Below are 19,354 nucleotides of genomic sequence, written 5' to 3'. Positions count from 1 at the left end.
TTATGTTTATTCTATTTACGTCTATGTATATTTATATTTATCTAATTATTTTTTCAAACAATATTCTATATTACGATACGAATATTGTTCGAAAAATAAGAACCAAATTCAAGATGTGTACTACTAACTAGTTTAATAATCGGCTCAACTATTTTAATAATCAATTACCATCAACGTCAAGATGTCTAAAACACAATCCTTGGCAATCCCGAGCGTTATTCCTAAATTTATTCCTCGAACCAAATTCACAAAAATATGAAAGGCGTCCCCTTCTGAAAAGCACGATGAACTCGACAGAAAAAGACAGACAGTCGTGGAGGTGTTGAGTGGAAAGAACAAGGGGGAGAAGGTCGACGGTGGGTGAAGGAACACTTTGTTGTTCTGACTGCAGCAAGAGTATCAGAATGGTAAACGACTCGTGTCCATTAATCACGTTTATAGCGGGCCACTGACGCAAGTTACCGTGTGTACTGTGTAAACGTACGCGTGTTCCCTTTTCGTTTCGGCCTCTTCCTTTCTGGGCCCGTTCCTTCTCTGCCAACTCTCGCTTTCCGCGTTCGAGCACCGTTTCAATCGGCCGCTAATGGCAGTATTGCTTCTTAGATCCCATTCAGAGGAGCGAAGCGCGCGAATGGTTGGCCAATGACGCGGCAGGTATGGTTTCCTGCTTCTATTACCGAGGACCGTGAATTCTTCGGGGTTCACGTGGCCTATGCATGGTCATTGATTCCATCGAGACGATATTTCCCACGCGTATACTCCAGCAGCTCTCCTTTATTGTCCCGGTTCCATGAACTGAATGCTAATGCATCTGAGACAAAAACAGAATTTTAGTAGAAATTCCTTATTGATTGAAATCAGGAAAGGGGCGATAAAAAAGGAACGGAGAGTAAAAGAGGAGAGAGGAAAGAGATGAAAATACAAAAATCAAAGGAAAAGGTGTGAAAAAGAAGAAGCGAGGAAAGGAAGGAGAGCAATAGTAGGAAGAGAAGAACATAACATTTTATCTATCTGCATTGTTGGTGAATTCAAGATCTCAGCAAGAATTTGTCGTTTGTCCACTCTGACAAATGTTACTGTTACACTGATGCGTGAAGTACAGAATTCTTACTCGTCATACTTCTTATTAAATCTGTAGCAATAATTATAAAACAACTACCTGAATCTAAATCAGCCTAACCCACAATTAGAATAGAATAATTAATGTTACGTTCCTTGTCGCATCATCGTACCATAGAAAGGTTAAAGAACCCAAACAATACGAAGAATGCCGAGGTTAACCCGGTCTTCACAGAACTTCCCAGTCACTCATCACCAGAGAAGAAAAAAATCACCAGTCTCCTCGGGGTTACTAGCTATTAGCTTGTGCGAGCGAGCCGACAATGTTGCGCTCGGTTCTTGAAACCGTGGCACAAAGGTAGTCCGCCCTCGGGGACGATAAGTAGCGCGGTGCCTTCGCGCTTGTCCCGCTTTAGAAAACCGGGATCCGACGGCGGGACGCGCTTCCTTTCCGCGGAGAGGGTTGGGAGCCGCGCAAATTTTCCACGCTCGTCGGCTCCAAACAGAGATACACGCGTAACGCCTGTCAGTCGTCGCTTTGTCGGCGCCGCTCGCCGATGTTGTTTTATTAATAAAATTCATAGAGACCCCAGGCTGGTTTCAAACCACCCTAAGAGAAATAGACAGACAGAGAGAGAGAGAAAGAGAGAGAGAGAGAGAGAGAGTCTGGTCTGGCAGCCATGAAACGAACGAACGAGTCGAAGAAGCGAGCGGGACAGGGGAAAGCGGCGAGAAGGCAACAATAACAGTGACAACTCTGATTCAATAAAGCATAATATCTGGACGAGGAGGGTGAGTGGAGGGCGTCCTTTCGACACGGGGACGCAGGGGTGAGAGCAGCGGACGCCACGACACCGAGGGGTTGCCATTGATATCAACATAAATCACAATAGGAATTTGTATTACAGTTACAGAGGCTGGTGGATAGGAAATAAGGAATGTAATAAAGAAAATGGCCGATCCAAAGTCGGGGGTGGCCGATTCCAATTGGAGGATGGCAGACAGAAGAACGTCGAGCAGTCATCCCGATTTTGTCAGGAATATTTTTCCGGGATGACTCGTTCAAGATCCGTGTATTGTATCCCGTGAATGGAACCATTGCAGGCTTTTTCTTTACTCTCGTCGATGCTTTACGCACTTCCGAGGGGCGGAAGAATTTGTACTCGAAGCTTCTTGACGATCCAAGAAAGATAAGGGTCTTTCGGTTTTGATCTACAGCCAGACACGTTTATCGAAGAGATAACCTGATCGATGTAGCATGCACGACAGTCATCGGATGGGATTTTGATGTATCTGCAGGGTTCAGGATAAACGCGGGATTTATCGGTTACGCTCGTATATTTATAATTTACGAGAATGTCAGCGGGCCGGTGTAACCTTCAAAATTTTGCGCCAATATTTGACCGCAATAAATCCCCCATCGCGACGAACTTACCTCCAAACATTATTCGTCACGCCGACTGCCGCGCTCGATAGAATAAAATCCCCTTATCCTAACCTTTCACCCCTACGAACAAAGGGTTGCAGCTCGTCGAACCGGTTAAATTAGGATTCGATCTCGAGCAGGATGAAAGACGATTAAACGAGCGATTAAAAATTAATATTTTTATTAGCCTGTTCTTCTTCTTCTTCGCCTTCGCGGGGATGATTTCACGGGGGCAAAATAGGTTGCGTTTGCGCATAAACGTCAGGAGAAAGGGGCAGGAGAGACAGAGGAGGAGACGAGGAGAGAGAAAGCGAGGAAGCACAAACGGCGGAACCCTTCGTTGCCTCCGCTGCAGAAACGAGACGTTCGAGGGCAGCGTGGAGAGGGGTTGGGACGCTCGGGGCTTTGGGGAAGGGGGTTAGTTCAGAGGCGAGGAATGGGGAATTGTAATGAGCAGCCCGACAGTTACAAATGACAGGACGGAATTCGCGAACTGCGATAGAACCCAGCTTCTGCCTAAAGGCCGCTTTACACGCTCGGACGGAAATGTTTCGTCCGTTGCAGGGCAATTCGACCTTACCCAAGGTCGTAACTTCATCCTCTTCAGCACGTCCCATCGTTAATATTTTCACCTATTTCCCTCCCCCATTCTCTTTTCTTTCTTTTCAAGTTGATAATTCCTACGTAAGGCGAATTATAAAATTCGTTTCGGGTAACTGTTCACGGGCGAGGTCGATTTTTCTAGCCTGGATTTCATTACGTCGACGGCGATTTTACTTCGTGTTTAATTCGTCTCAGGCGTTTGAAATATTTTATTCCCGCATGGAATAGTTATTTGTTACCGTAATATCAAATTCATCGAGTAATTACAGATTATAGATATCTGTCTCGTAGCTTGAAACAGAGATTTTAGGCAATACATGGTCAGACGTTGTCCTCGTATTTTCTTAACGACATTAAAATCTTACCGTTGTTACGGTTCCCAAAACTGATCGTTTGTTCGTTTCAACGGAGACAAAGAGACCTTTAATATTTCAACGGTAATATCATACTGAAACGACAAAATATAAAAGTTGTTCAACTTTTCTATCTCTCAAATTTCCCTCAAATTTAAGGAACTTTTTAACGACGAAAAAGAACACGTTAAGGTTCGAAACGACCCAAGGGACGTAGCGTGGTTCGACTAAATCATTCAGTACCAATTTCTCGTCGCAGCTAAACCGACTTGTCCCAATATACGAGACCCATCCAGGGGAATGAATTCACGGCCGTATAAATCGCGGAAACTTGGGATGATTCACGCGTTCCCCCATTGTCAATCTTCTCGTGTAAACTCGCCGAAACGAGAGACAACCATTTCTATCCCGTCTAATATGGTAGGGCGCAGGGAGACCCTGGCAAGTAACGGACTGGTGTTTGCGCATTCCAAACGGCTGGGTCCCGTGCTCCAAACGATAAGGTATGCCGCTAACGAGGCCGTGGCCGCGCGAGTTGATGCGACGAAGAGAGAACGACGACGACGACGACGACGACGCTGTTCGGCCCGCCGAAACATCCTGGTCCCAGCACCTACGAGGAATTCCGCGATTCCGTCGGCTGCCACAACCGGCCGAGACATTCCGAAATTGTCGGAACGAGCCGTGGAACGCGCGCTTATACGCGATTAAACTCCGGATGACGGAGGGAATTTCCGCCGGATTATTTCGTTTAAACGTTCAGACGATCCCGTTCCACCCAGAGAACGGATATTGGAAGAGTTTCTTGTTCCGGATAGGTAAAAGGTTTTTCTTTTCAGAGGAAGAGCGACTTGGTTTATTCAAATTCTATACGGGTTTTTAATGTAGGTAGTTTGTTCTTTATTTTTAAGGCGATTTTATTGCATTTTAATAAGGATACATCCGATAGGTGAAATTATTGTTATATCGCTTTCTTCTTAGAAATGTTGATAGTTTGTTGTAGATTAATGGCACAGCCCTACTGTGCCGAGTAACTAGATCGATAATTCAGTAGAATATTTAAGATTCTGGAGTTTATCGATTCATAATTCTTGTGAATAGACGCTTATTAGTCCCAGATGTAATTTTCATTGAAATAAATTTCTTAAATCGGACATAAAATACAATGTTACATATTGCAGCTTCCTTTTTAATATATTAATTTCATTTTATAATTACAACGTTTATTTGTCCTTATCCTAAACGATTATTATAAGCATGCAGTTATATATGAACGAAAGTGTATATTATTTCGATAGGAATAATTCCAAACATCTTTCGATTTCTCACAGAAAAAAAAAAAAGAAATGTTCAACGATACGGTAAAGTGACTCATCACATTCTCTCACCCCATTCGTATCCCGATGATGTGTTGGAACACAATGGTTGCCTAAAAACCGACATCCTGAAAGTATCCTTTATCCCCGCGAGATGTGCCACTCCGGTCCCAAAACAGCGGAAAATTCTCGATAACCTACCCTACTTTTCCGGACGATACAAGCTTCCTCCCCTCGTGAAAGAACGCGCGAATAAGCGAGCTTGAAGAGGACAGCGGATCTCTTTGGCGGAAGAGGCGGAAAGGAGGCGAAACGTTGAAATCCCTGAGGGAACGGAAGCGACGTCATACGAGTGGATCCTGGGATCTGATTCGGAATAAACGGCGCGAGGAGATATTTTGCGGGCTGGCTGGAGAAAAGGGAAAAAAAAGAAGAAAAGACCAGAGATGTTCTAGATCCCAATGCGCGCCATCATGGGACGTCCCGCGAACGCGAGGAGGTCATGGTTACCCGTAAAGGTTTTATCGGCCCGTACTTGCGGCGAACCCCTAATGCGCCCTCGCCGCGGTTTCCAAATAACTTTATTTTCCCAATTGGATGCGTGCTGTTCCGTGGACCTCGGAATCGTGTAGTCTGCAAACCGAGGGCGTGTTCCCACTTTTGACGAATGGTAGTTTTGTAACGCATTTGTAAGCGATTATTCTAGATTTTTAATTCGATAATCTTTGTGCAACTACATTGGAACATATGCTGTTATTGATTCTTGCAACAGAGGCGAATAAATTTAAATGATACGCGAACTAAGGTCGACTCCGTCGATAAATAGGAAATGCAAATATCTTCGACTAGTCAAATGTGCCGACGTAAAAGGCAAATTACACTTCTTTGTAATAGATAATTAGGAAAATGATTGTAGATAAGTAGGAGATTAAATAAATTTGTTTATAGTAAGCGATTGGCAATGAAGATGAATGTGATATATCATTTTGTAGCTTCAATTCCTGAAGATTAATGACTGCGATAAGTAAAGTGCCAATAGGTGAGTATTGGCCATGTTGGTATATGTACGTACATGCATAACACGAATTTTACGATTTGACGAATAGAAGCGAAAAAATAACGGCGGTCTATTATAAACAATTTCATTTATCTTACTGTAATACTTTCTTGAGATATTCACATTTTCGCAGAAAAGTTCTCTTGGAAGTGGAAAGTCTGGAAGAAACAGCAGAGCGAAACTCTTTTGAACAGCCACGCATTTATCATCTGAAATTCAAACTTCTCGCAGATTGATGAGGTTCGCGAGGAGTCAGCTGAGCCGCATTATTATTCTTTATGGTGTACCTGTTAATAGCATGGTGAACCGGTTTCCTATTTATGTTCATTGCTTGTAAATGTAACAACTGTTCCTTTCTTTACGATATATACAACAAATAGAGGAAAAGCTTTTAATGCAACTCAAATATCCGCACTAAACTTCACACATATATTTTCTTAATCACCTAAACGAAAATCCCCCTATATAGTGAACATAACTTCATTATCATTGACCAGCCTTACTTTTGTGAAATTCTCACACCCATTGCCCAAAAACATAACCAGCATTCAACTCCTTGAAAAGACAAATGATTCACTTTCACGAGCCTATTAATTGCAAACAGACGTCATAAATAATAATACCATCGTTTGTTTTGTTCATTTAATTCATGAAGCTTCTAAATTCAATTATCGTAATAATTACTCAATAAAAATTCCATTCTACCGTTTAAAAATGAAACGACTTTAAAAACGAGCAAGATCAAACATCAAATTAAAATCTAGGTAGAAAATCACCGGCCTAGAAACGAGCCAGAAGATGACTCGGTGCCCGAGCACCAGGTCGAAGAACAGGCCAGCAGATCTAGCGTTTAGACTGGTCGAACAGAGAAGCTCGGACGAAGGCAAGAGCAAAGAGAAGAACGAGAGAGAATATAGCGAAGCTCGTGGACGAAGAAGCAGGGTTCGGTACGTAGCAATATACGGGAGACTTAGCCGTGATAAATCCTTATATATGAGGCCACACCGCGGCGGCCCTCTATATGAAACTCCCTCCGGGGCACCCCACGGGATTACCCTTATACCTCTCTGGCCGACCTATACCGGCGAAGAAAAGTCACTACGTAGCTACGTAGACCGGTTACATCGCCGCTAGAAATAGAAAACAAATGAGAAGTCAACAGTTCCGCTCACGTCCAGGGATTCCTCTCTGTAATCGGCGGCTGATAGCTCTACGAATATCTGGCAGAGTCTGGCGCCGCCTGAAGCATGCGAGCTTCTGATAAGCTTGGAAATGGTTAGTGAAAAATTTAGGAATAGCTTTCAGGATTTTCTTTCCAGACTTTTCAAGCTTTCCTTGAGAGGCTTTGCTTCAAGATTTTAAGGGACGTTCATTGAGAGCGGCGAGGGTCCACGGAATTTTTCAAGAAAATGATTTCTTCAGCAAATATTGCATAAAGGTGTTCAACATTGTTACGTTATTATTTAATACTTGGTTCGGCTTCGAAAATTGAGATTAAAATAGTGCAACTTTTTATGGTGAGAGTTTTATGAAAATATAGTAGGAAACTTAGTAGAATGATGGCAAATGCAATTGCAGGCAACGAGGAGGAGGGAACGTATTATTGGTTGAAGAAATGTATTTGGTATGCGATAACCTAAGAATTTCAATGAATTAATACAAGATCTAATTGAATCAGCCAGAGGTGAGCCTGATCATCGAACGGAAGTTGAAATTCAGGATGAAAATTTCTGAATTCTGGTACCAATAGTAAGACGAGTGATTAATATTGAAAAGATTAACAACGATATAAAATAATAATAAAAGTCAATAACGAATAGAACTAAAAAAGCGAGGCTGAAATAGAAATTCGTTTCACCATCTAAATTCTACATCCTAGAGTTTGCTTCAAGTATTTTATATATATATTTTTGTTCAATTAAATTTCTATTAGTCCAGTAATTGTTACTATTTTAACATTTCACCAAGGTAATCTCACCGTCGGTAAAGTTGATCGATCAATTTCATCCAATTAAACCCCACTCAATTAAAAGCCAAGTGAAATATAATAGGTTCAGAATTGCTCTTCCAATATTATAGTCGTACAAAGAATAAAGTATTCTTCCCTTCGCAATTATTTTAGCAATAAGCAAGAGGAGATGGCATTTCGTTTCCGGCAAAATGCCCGCAGATCGCGAAAACTGACGGACATTTGGTACATTTTCACCGTGAAACACTCCCGGGGGCGTGCCTCTGGAGCGTGTTTTCCGGTGCGTTTGAAGTTATAAAGATTCGTATCGGTGGCGATAGTGATTATCCCGGATGGCGACATAATCGTTACGTCGTTAACTCTTAACGGCTGCGTAAGCCCGTAGCATCGTGCCGGCACAAAAGCGAGCCGGTATTTTGTTTTATTGCGTCGCACGGAAGTAGTCGTGCCAACACCCTAAAGAGTGTTTTCCTCTCTTTCACCGTCAATTACGCGCGACGTTTACGCGCCCTCTAATCAATTCCGCGTCCCCCTCGAATGGCCGCAGAGAAAAAAGAGGAAATAAAATGGAAAAGCCTCTTACTGTTCTTTCCAGATATTTTCTATCAAAGCTCGATGCCACGACGTTTCGCGATTTTTCGTTTTTCTGTTTTTCCTTTCCTCGTCCAGAGGGCATCGTGCTCTTGTTTCTCGTCCAGCTCTGTGCACTTTGTTAGAGAAGATGACACTGCATAATCTACGTATATTAATTCGTATCTATTTCATTAACAGCTACGTAGAGTTTAATATACGGCTAAACCTATAAAAAAGTTTAATTGTCTTTGCCGCGTTTTTGCGGAAAAATTTACTCGTCCATCGACAATCGATTTCGCGATATCGGGAACAATGGGGGGATATACATTAAAGAAATTTACACGATAATACGCGGTACAGAAAGGGGATGAAACTCGAACGGTTTGCAAGAATTATCAGTCGGTCGGGACAAAGAATTTCATAAATATTTAAACAAAGCCGAGGACGAGTTCGAAGCTCGATGTAAATTCAACGTTCGAACCGATCGGAGAAAGCCCGGGCAAAACCTGCGTTTTTCCAGCCACTGCCTGCGCGCCGCGGCCGGTCCCAACGAGGGCGCAGCGGTGCGATTAAAAATTAGCTGAAAATCCGATATCGTTCATTACATCATATCCCCGCGACGCGATTGTTTTTATTTGATGCTTCAACGCTCACGGTAGCCGTTTTAAATTATAGAGGATGCATTCGACGCGGCCGCGCGTGTGAATTCGACGTTTTTATTTGAAAGCTGATTCGCTTTTCCGTCCACCGGTGCGCGCCCTCCCCGCCCGCGTCCTGCTGCCACCCCCGTCATGACGCTGTGTGCAACCCCTCGGGCTGGGTGGTGGCACCGTTGAAATTTCCGCGCTCGCTGATGCGTATGACGTATGTAGAATATAAAATGCGCAACGTATTACCGAACAATTGCCAGCCGATAATACGTTCGAATAGACGTCAGTGCGTGTCATTAATGGTTTCGCGATTTTCCGTGAGTTTTCCAAGAATCTCGGCGAAGCACGCGGTGTCGTTTGTTGCCGACACGAAGCAAAACCGATCATCAACGTCGCGCGAAGATACGATTATAGTATGTGTGCAATATATACGTTATATACAGGTGGATATATTGAATTCGAGATGTCGAAGAACGAGAGGAACAAGAGCAGGACGGAATCGACGTGGAACTACGGCGGTGATTTCGTCGTCGAAACGACGACGATCGTTTTTCGGAAAGTATGGTGTTTTCCACGGGGGTGAAACGCGGGAGAAAAAAGCGCTTTGAAGGGGTCCGGAATTAATCGTCAGACATTATCAGAAAAATTACCGGACTGTAAAATTCACTCTGCGTCCGCGTTCGAAACACTTACGGCTCGTAAAAACGCTTCGGAATGGGGTAGAAGAGAGCGATCGCGAGGGGGTGGCCGGGACGTAGGATCAAAAAAAAAAGCTGCGCGGTTCGACGAGAACAGACCGAACAAACAAACAATCGAACAGCAAAACAAAAAAAAGTGGGGAAAAAGAGGAAACAAAACGGAAAGGAGAAAAAAGGAGGACAAAACGTGCGCCAAAAAAAAGGACGGGAAAAAAAAGGAAAAGGGCGGAGAACATCAACGCGTAAAATGTTTGCCGTTGCGACGGACGAACGGTTATCGCGCGTTGGCTGCGATTTTTGGTACACGAATCTCGCTGGTGGGAGGCTGGAAAATCGGCGGGAGGGGCGCGGGGATGGAAACAAACAGAGAAGATCCGCAGAAAATAGCGCGGAGGAACGGAGAAGGATAGAATCAGAGAGAAATCGAACGACAATAATTATCGTGAAAACGGAATATCTCGCTGGGTAACGAAGGGATGTGTCGGGGATTGGCGGGGGGGTGGGACAGACCAGCCGGATGTCATTCCCGGTCGCGTCGTTTTGTGCCGTGAGCGAACAAGAGAGACAGATAGAGGGGACAGAGGGAACGAGGGAAATGGAAAGATCGGTGAAAAGAGACGGAAACGGTGGAGAACGGAACGGAACGAAACGGAGCGAAAGAGACGGCGAAAAATCGCTGAAACCACGCTGGTTCGGGAGGGGTAGAACGAGTTCTGCGCGAGGGTAGGGGATGGTGTGCCGTTCGGTGCATGGCTGCCATTGTGTTCGTTATAATTAAAAACGCGATTCGCAATTGCAAATTGGAAAATGGGAGAGCGCGTACACCGGGCGGCGTTGTTTATGGGCTGTTCATTGATTTTTATGCGTCGAAATTAATGACCGACCTGCGATTTCGGGGCGTCGCCGTATAATCGGCGACGTGTGTGTACCTATGGGTGCCGTTACGCGTTCGCGCTCGCTCGCTCGTTCGCTCTTCGCTATCCCGCGCTGGCCGCGTAAAAAGGCCGGAAGGGATTCCGGACAAATGCAAAATTTGCAGCACGCCACCGAATAACCGAACGATCGCCGTGCCGAGGCCAACCGGTTGCCATCGATACCTTATTTGCAGATACACCCGGCCGCTTTAGCCCACGGGAACCCGTGGGGCCAGGGTTAAATGATTGCCGACTCGTTTCCGGCCAGCACTTGCCGTCCGAGTATTTTTGATTTCACGGTTTGATAGAAAATTTGAGTTTGTTTCCACGTTCGTTCAGTCCGTGAGATTTTTCCCTGCTTTGTTCTCCTTTTTTTTTCTGCGGGCAATTTCGGTGAAACGATGGCGAACGAAATGTGAAATATCGCGATTGGAATTTGTTCATCTATTCCGCGTAGGTGTAAATTCGTGGATTTGTTTAAATATTTGCGTTTACGCTATTAAGTGGCACGGAGTTTAGTTTTATTGCCGCAAACTCTATGCGAAAAATTGTCATTATTGTCGCAACAGTTAGTTTTTTAAATTTTATCGTGTCGTAATACGACAAAAATAAAGACAAAATAACGCGGAGGAAATAAAGCAAATTAAGAAAATCGACTGATTAAGAGATAACGCCTAGAGCAGTAAAAAATTACAATTTACCCGGACAATTGTCGATTCAAAGTGATATCTAATCGACAATCTATAATTTCGGAATTCCGTCTAGCTAGCCCGTTCAGAATCCATCAATTCGCCAAGGCTTCCTCTAGCCGGATTCACAACACCCGATGAATGTTTACTGCGCGCGGATTGCGTTTGGCACGGGGCGGAAATATTACACGGCGTGCATTGTGCCACAGGCTGCTCGGATATCACTTAACAAACGTTACGTACCGTGCGATAAGTTTTTATGGAAAACGACCGGACCGGAACCGGGCGTGACCATGTTGATTAATAGAACGGGACTCGGCGGAGTTTTTATTGGCTGAAGATGAGCGCGTCGATGCGCGATAAAAACACGATAACGCCATGGTTATTATTTCCGCGAGAGATACATCTGCGCGGGATTCTCCTCTTTTTCTTTGATATTGCCACTCGGATAAATCGCGCGTGTCTCATCCCTGTTATATCCACTGTCAATTTATTTCTTTCGGATAATATTTTTCCGAGAAGAATGCTCGAGGATCCTTCTATTCATTCGTAGTTGATTTATGAAAAAGTCGTATGCTTGCTTGATCTATTTCGTTAAATATTCAACAAATATCCTTCGTACCATAACTTTCTCGTTGTCTCGATTATGTGAATCAAGTTATCCAAGTTCAAACATCCTTACAAGTTTCTGTGTTAGTTCTCATTGCTCGAGTCACTTGACTTCAAACCTCTTGAAATTATTTTACTAATATCAATTTGTTAACTCGAAGTTTTAAGTTTCTTCTAAGTTTCAGACAAAGTTGATATTCTTTCAACTATTTCTTGACTCGAAAGAAACGAGGATTGGTAAGTAACGAAATATTATTTCTGCTTGCTCATACTAGTTTCGCAAAAACAAATTTTGATCTTTGAAGTATACTTCATTCTAGGCGATCTAAAGTTAGGCGACACGAATTCAAATCACTCAAGTAACTTGGTTTGTATAAAGGCAAACTTGAAAGTAAACTACTCGAATTCATACGACTTGAGTGATCCGAATCCGCTTATTATACTATTCGATAACTTCCATAAAACACACTTTACGCCATAGAAAATTAACTTAAAAAGATTTAACGAGTAATTTAATCTGAAATTACTCGAATTCCACCCAAAACATCACTCTATATCGCTCGTTACCGTACGATAATCCTCAGAGGAGGCACTTTGCAATAAAAATTTGAATTGAAGAAGCTTGACAAGTGACTGGAAGTTATTTGAATTCAACTCGAGGCTCGACTCTACATCACATATTACCATACGACAATCTCCGGAAGAGATACTTCACGCAATAGGAGGAGAGATAAATCATAATCGTGACGATAAAGACGACCATTTCGGTCTCTCACGAACGAGCATCGTTTAAGATCTCTATTCCCATAGACGGTCAGACTGGCAGCGCACGGTAGCGGTTCCTAAGTAAGCACAAATCCGGATGATGCGCTCATAAAAGCGACCCGCGACGTTACCATGGCGGTGCTCGCGTCGGAGAAGAGTACTCGGATCTAAAAGCGTCTCACAAGGGTCGGAGAGAAGCTCGAAACCGTGGTCGTCATCGAAGACGCGAGATTCTCGTTCACGTGTCACGTTACACCGTGAACTTATGTCGCCCGGATGGCCAAGTTTTACGACTCGCCCTTACTTCTTACCTTGTCTATGGTTGGACACGCCTGTGCACCATACGTGAGGCCACACGACAGAGAGCCCCATATAAATACGGTACCGGCTTGTGGTCCGTCAGGATGCTTCGTTTTATTATATCGTAACCCACGACGGTGACCTTATGGATTTCTGATTGATAAAATTGCCGGCGGGACCGGTCTTTTAGTTGCCTATGATCTACTCGTACCGGCGAATGATGTTAGATTATGTTTATGTCGACACGAAGTTTTGATAGAATATACGGTAATATATTTGGTATGCGGATCCATTGAAGATAGATTTTGCAGTTACATGATCTAATAAAATAGATGTCCACTCCCGAAAATGATATTTTCCAAATAATAATTCTCATATAATTATGATCTTTAATTCAGTGGATTTTGAACTGTTTATTCGTCGTTTCTCAATAAGTGAAACTCTGTTAATAAATAGCTATGATCTGCAAACGGCTGTAGCTAGTGCACCTCTAAATCCATTGGAATTACTACATACTTGTATATCTTTGATATTCGTGAAACACTTGTTACAGCTTCAGATTCACGGATATTTTTATTACTGCACACCTTTGGTTCCATTTAGGATACTATAATGTTCATGCAAATTAACAGAACTTTAAGGAACTCCACTACGGTAGCTCCGAATATCTCTTTCTATCTTTAAAGTATTCTTTTTGTAAAGTCGTTCCTAACACAGTTCCTGAATTAACTAAAATGAAAATGTACAGCGTGGTATATGGAGGTTCCGTCGTAGGACCATGCTCACCCTATAAATTTAATAAATAATCGTAGTAGAATCGTAGAAAAATAACAGTTACTGCTTGTGATATTATCGTTCAGCATCGTTTTGATTCTGAATTAATTATTATTCTTATGGATAGTTTATAACTGTCCTACACGTGGATTGTAAACCGCACAACAAAATTCATGCTATTGAAACTCACCAACAAGAAGATTATTTTCCGTAATAGATCTTTCGCGAAATGGCTTTTAACAAATATCAAAAAGCCTCGTTGATGGCTGCCCCCACGAAGCTTCTACAATAACGTCGGATATCGTTTCCCGATACGACATTCCACTCTGTTCAGATTCGTTTCAGCCGGCTCGGTGAAAAATATCGCGGAACTATCTACGGGAAACGCGAGCTCTTTCTCGTAGCGTGACGCCGCCGAAATTCAGGATCACCGGAAGTGAAAGGCGACCGAAGACGCGGCTACGTTGAAAGCACTTTTCGCGGCAAATGTTCCGTAACGGCGAACTGTTCGCCACCACTCGTCCCTTAGATGTCCACCCCTAAACAAATTTACGTTCGACCGGAAAATAAATGTTCTCCAATAGCCAAGCCTTTACGTATTCCATACGCGAGATCCTCAAGAAACTCGTCCACGTTGTATTTTCCTCAGCTCCGGTAACGTTATACGTTCTGCTCGGTTAACTCCGCCAAGTTTCCATCGTCTGTGCATCTGATTTCCGCCAAGAAATCTTGGATTCTTCTTCTTGTAAAATTAACAGTTTTGAGTACGACTGTGGTAAAGAAATTCTCTGTTTAAATATTTCCTATCTTAATTTTCCATCTACGCTAAATCACTGCGACTAGAGGCATAAGGCGTTTTATCTAGAAATTTTCTATCTAAATTTTCTATCTATACTTTTGTCAGAGATAAATGGAGATTGTGTTTCAAAGAAATTACGATTTGATAAGTCGTCGACAGAAGATTATTCAATTGATTGGATACGTAGATAAAGTTGATTTCGTAACAGAAGCATTCCTTCTTAAATGAGCGGGTTTAAAATTCTTCAACCGGGAATTCTATCTCCGTGAGGCTCGGCTCTTTCGGTCGAAGGTGATTCATCTAATCTAAGAATCTCGTCGTCCGTATAGGATTTCTCCAGCTGTATCGAATGTTTTTAACCTGTTTGCAAGGCAATCCGTGTTTTCACCCGAAACCATATTCAATCGTCTTCGTGTTTTATATCCTACAAATTAACGTACGAATGTCTTTATTTCCAGAGAAATATCAATATAATATTTCTTAGAATCGTCCTGGATCAAAGAAGAAGATGAATCTCCATTGTTCCTCTATACGTTGAATTTTACATCTTGGAATGTCTTAGCTGTCATTTATCTATTATGTAGGATAGTATTGTCAGAATCGAGGAAATTGTCGTTATCGTCGACAGATACAGTAAAATTCATGACGTTAAATTCAGACCCAAGTGTCCATCGAAAACTAATTTACGTCTACGAAGCAGAAACTTTTGACAAGAGAGACTGGATCTTCGCGGAATAATAACTTTAAAAGCATGTCAAGAGTGTTTTTTTAAGCAATTATACGTCTCGACATTAATGCGCCTTCGACCTCCATCGGAATCGAATATTAATTTGACAATCGAACTCGAATGTGATTAGTGAACTTTTCGCGCGACCTTAATTATCATGGAGAACCTACAAATGTATTTTATTGCGTAATATTTAACGCAAAAACATTGCAAATCAGAATATTCAAATCCTAAAATGATTCCTAAAAATATATCTGCAATGAATGCCTCTCTATGATCTTGCTTCACTTTTGTCACTTTTGACAACGTCGTTCACCATTCGATCTCCTCAATCATAATTAATAACCAATTACCCGACACGAGGATAGGAAACAACATTCGTTCCATGTATCGAGGAAAAGTCAGCGCGGCGGAGCGCGGTCGACGCGCAGTAGAAAAGGACAGTCATGATCGGGCATTCTGAAACGAGAAACAACACGAGCCGCGGACGATTAAAGCGTAGTCGCATCGGCCGTTTAAAAAATACACAAAGGCCCGGGTGACAACCAATCACAAGTGTCGTCGTTGTAATGCAATCGGCCTGTGAAATATCGCCGTGCCCGATACCGATTTTAATTTGCCTGCCTAGCCAAACGAACACGTGGCTCACGATACTACATATCGTCGCCGCAAAAGAATCGCCAAACGGACGTGATAATTATTATTCTCGAGACAAAGAATGGACACACCGATGCCAGAATCCGGTCCCAATCGACACCGATCCACTGATCCTCCAATGCACACGCACACACATACACACATTTTTCTATGTCCGTTCGTGTATACGTGAAACAGCCGTATGGACGACGTGCACGTCCAACGAACGAGGCTGGACTTCTTTGATGTTACACGCAGCGATGCGAGGCTGCTGGCAAACTCATTTTCTGAAGCCTGTCCTCGGCTGTCCGCGGACCCGTCGGCCGGATTACGTATTTTCCATTTACCAATCGACTGGCCTTTTCTCCCTGTCTAGTGGCGTCGCTTGACGTACGTACGTTCGGTTACTTTATAACGACAAAAAAGCGATTCCAGACACACGGGGAACCTGGTGGAGTGGTGGTGGTGGGGAGTCAGATCGGGTGGCACGAGGGTGTAGGTAACAGGGGGGAAACGGCTCTCTTGTCAGGAACTAATTAACGGTAGACGTCGACGTTCTCCATCGGCGGAAAGGAATATGTCACGGTTTATATTCAGCCCACCAACGGTCCAGCCGGCCGGAAGATTCCTATCGTCGGTATAGATTTATCGGGGCAATTGTTGTGTCTCCCGCGAACGATGCCACGAACCAGACCGTTTTCGGTCTACTATGGCCGAGCTAACATGTTGCGTTTGCCACGGAATTATTGGCGGTCACGGGGAATCTACTATGTATCGTGTCTCATGTATGCTTCATTTAAAATATCGTTTCGTATCTTGATGAATCAATATAAATGCTATTTGTAACATTGGAAAATAAAGTAACAGGGTTTCAATAAACGAATCGTTCTAGAATACTTTGAATATCCTCTTACAGAATAGTTTGTTTTAATCACGAGCAGACACTTCTTCCTGCGCGGTCTAACGTTCTTAAACTTGTTCAATGATATGAATTCTTCCATGTGTTAAGCAAAATCCATCCACACAGTTGATCAGGTTGACTTCTAACTGGCTCATGTATTCGCTGGAAAGATTCACTGTGCCCTATAAACTCTCGCATACGTTCAACGAAGTTCGTGATTGTTTCTCTGATCAAATATGGACTGCTTCTAAATCATTTTTGCGATTAAGAAACTCGATTTTCTTTACTCCGCAGATATCGTTGTTAATACATTTCATTCCATCGATAACGGTATAAAGAATAATTCCTACGAGTCGACGATAATCCAAATCTGACATCACGAGAAAGTGAAGTCACCAAAATCCTCTCATTGCTGAAGCGCGAGTCATGGTTCCATCTTCGACGAAGATGACTGGTATTCGATCCACGTCCGTTCGTTTTTCCCACCGCATCGATTAGCGCCTATTTATAGTAATTTGGCGCGGAGCCCTTGAGTTCGTAGAAGAGGAGCCATCCGAAGATAAGGGATCGTCCTTGCCTCGGCGCGAACCGAACCATCCACGCATTCGCAATCGTTCACGATGGATCTCCCTTTTCTTCGTTCGTTTCTCCCTTGTTGCACGCTGTGTCCGGCGCACTCTCACCTCAACGCGATCTTTCTCCCATTCTTTCTCCCGTTCTGGGCACGCACAGACACAGCAGAACTTGCGGATTCGCGTCATGCGGCTACCGGGAAGCCAGGCGACGTCCTGCATTGCGATGCGACATGGTGCACCGTCGTCCGTCAATCATCCAGAGACACGTCCCCGTCATCGCGCACTCTGCATGTAATATAACCAAACACCGGTCCGGCTGCCCGATCGTGTAAACAATCCGTGTTTCTGCTGCTCTTTCGAATTTTTTCGTATTTGTCGGGCGGAGAGGATCCGCGTGTAGTTTGGGACAGTGGTTCACAAACTGACAGCAGATGACAGCCGCTAATTTGAATGATAACAGCGTTAGAAGATGTAACTTGTACGTTCCTGTGCATGAAATTGAAGGAAGTTGTCTTAATCCTTAATCGGTGTTGTTAAATTGTAGGCGATCCATAATAGTTTAAACGGAGTTGTTCCATCTTAGGACATCTCATTTCGTAGCTTCTATTCTGCGTCATCAATCGAATTTATTACGTAGAACATAAACTAGAAGAAGCTTTTCTTCATCCTTTATTCGTATCCTTGAATAGTAAATGATCCATCAAAATGTAGATGAAATTATTTAATTTTGCGTGTAACAAAAACCATCGTATATACCCATACAAAATGGAATTTATCGTATGAGATATAGAAAAATTAAAATATCGCAAAATCGAAAGTAAGTTTGCTCCAAACTATCGTGGCCGCTTAGAACGTAAGGATACTAGTCGAGAGTTTGCGTGAATAGCGTTGGAATAATTCCACGGGCAAGATATATCGGTATCGATTAATCTTCAATTTCTTTCGCTTCATTTACGTTAACTTTTAATCGCGTTACACCGTTTATACCTGTCTATACGAATTGGAGCGTTTATCTGTCACTTCGTATCGAAATAGGGCGAAAAATAAACTGGAATTTTCACGCTCAGCCGACGTTTTGAGAACACGCATGTCTATTGGGCTCGACCGATCGGCTGGCAGGAATGAAAAAGGACGAGGCAGGTGACGTACAACGCTCCAGGTAATTTTCCATCGCAACGGGAAACAACAACGTATTCGCCAGGCGACACGGGACCATGTGTAACCGAATATTGTCATGAACGATCGAGCCCCGGCGGGGAGGCGTTTCACCCTTTTCATCATCCGTTGCTCGTCTTTTTTCCCCGTGGTGCTTCGGGGATACGTAGCAGCAGCACTACGAGAGAAACGAAGACTGTCGGCCCGATTGAACGGCTGACATGAATCGCTGCAGGCAACATTACGGTAAATTCGTGCAACGCTCGCACAGACGGCCTGCTTGACACAATCGACGTGCATTTAATTCGGTACCTGTCGTATTTGTACGCTGTAATCGGATATTATACCCGTACGGGGAGACGGTAAGCTCGGGCATTACACGCGTTTTATTTAGATGCTCCGAGGCTTGTATTAAACAGACGATTGCCTGTTTTGTTTCTGCCGTTACGGAATGACGTTTGTATCTTGCAGATGGTACTTTCGATTCGTTTTTGCTTGTATAATTTCACGTGTTCATTTTACAGGCTTCGGGAATAACAGGAACAGCTTGTAAGGATAAACGAAATGGGAATAAATCGGTTGCTCGCCGAGCAAATGTACCACGAGATGTTTATGAAGATTGATTTAGCAAAAATATCGCGAGAAGTGAATTATTACGAGTACCCATGAACTGATGTTACCTCTCAATTAGTATGTCTGTTTCGTTATAAGCGAAGAATTTGGGTTACGTTACTTAATCTTTGGTACTTCCGGTAAACTGAGACGTTTATATTCCAGCTTAATTTTCTTATTTGTATCGTCCTAAG

At 43.2% G+C, this 19,354-nt stretch overlaps 1 protein-coding gene across 1 annotated transcript in view; it reads right to left on the bottom strand.

The window, feature by feature from the left end:
• Positions 1-213: 213 nt before the first annotated feature.
• The window catches only part of LOC122567527, a 125,882-nt gene continuing 106,741 nt past the window's right edge, over positions 214-19,354 (bottom strand). Inside the window, exon 5 of the mRNA XM_043726160.1 lies at positions 214-811. The gene's annotated coding sequence lies outside the window, so the exon portion shown is untranslated. The remainder of the gene's footprint in view (positions 812-19,354) is intronic.

This window comes from Bombus pyrosoma, linkage group LG5 (assembly GCF_014825855.1).
Source record: "Bombus pyrosoma isolate SC7728 linkage group LG5, ASM1482585v1, whole genome shotgun sequence".
NCBI lineage: Eukaryota > Metazoa > Arthropoda > Insecta > Hymenoptera > Apidae > Bombus > Bombus pyrosoma.
The sequence above is the reverse complement of the archived record's forward strand: the minus strand, read 5'-3'. Positions and strand labels throughout refer to the sequence as shown.